The following is a 792-nucleotide window of genomic DNA, read 5'->3' as shown; positions in this document are numbered from 1 at the left end:
TTACACACAGGAGAGTGGGGAGAAACATAGAGAATCGATCGATTCGCGACACTGCTGCTTTGAAATTATGAAAGTCGCCAAATACTTCTTTGAAAGTGCGAGAAGGGTTTAATATGAATGAGCTTCTATGTATGTATGTATGTATCATCATAAATTATGTGTATATGGGGCAAAACTTATGAAGAGCTCTACAAATAAACCATAATTCCTACCAATAGATTGATCAACATGTCAACTCATTAGTTTTCTTAGCATGATTAGGGTTTTTTAAAAATATAAAGAAATATAGGTGAAATACACTTGTAATGAGCATAATTACATAAAGAAGCCGCCTTGGGAGCATCATACTAGGTAAGCTAGTTAGTACGTATAAGAGTGATGGATGCATTAGCTCAAATAATCTTTACGGAGGACGGAATGAATGGGGAAGCAACCTAGTATAGGCCCTAAAGAAAATGAAGATAGGCCCTAAAGAAAACGATCATAGCCCCAAGTAGGGAAGAGTATGTATCTACAATGGTTTTTATGTATGATGTCCAAATGTAGGGCACCTACTACAATTTGACATATCTTTTCCCTCGTGGTTAGTGATGTCCACTAAAACCAAATGCCGATGTCCCCCTTTGGTTACCCCTTCATGGACTAAACACAAACAATGTGTCTAGTCGCACCATAATAGAGGCGAAGGTTATTCAGTACACAATCTTGTCTCTTTGTGATGGTCAAGAGTTTGAAATTCCTAGTATCCACCTCAATCAAATTATGAGCTATTGAAGTAGATATTGATGCGGA

This window comes from Azolla caroliniana, unplaced genomic scaffold (assembly GCF_043228905.1).
Source record: "Azolla caroliniana isolate FFs.n. ecotype wild unplaced genomic scaffold, voAzoCaro1.0.p SCAF_7, whole genome shotgun sequence".
In the NCBI taxonomy this organism is placed as follows: Eukaryota; Viridiplantae; Streptophyta; class Polypodiopsida; order Salviniales; family Salviniaceae; genus Azolla; species Azolla caroliniana.
The sequence above is the reverse complement of the archived record's forward strand: the minus strand, read 5'-3'. Positions refer to the sequence as shown.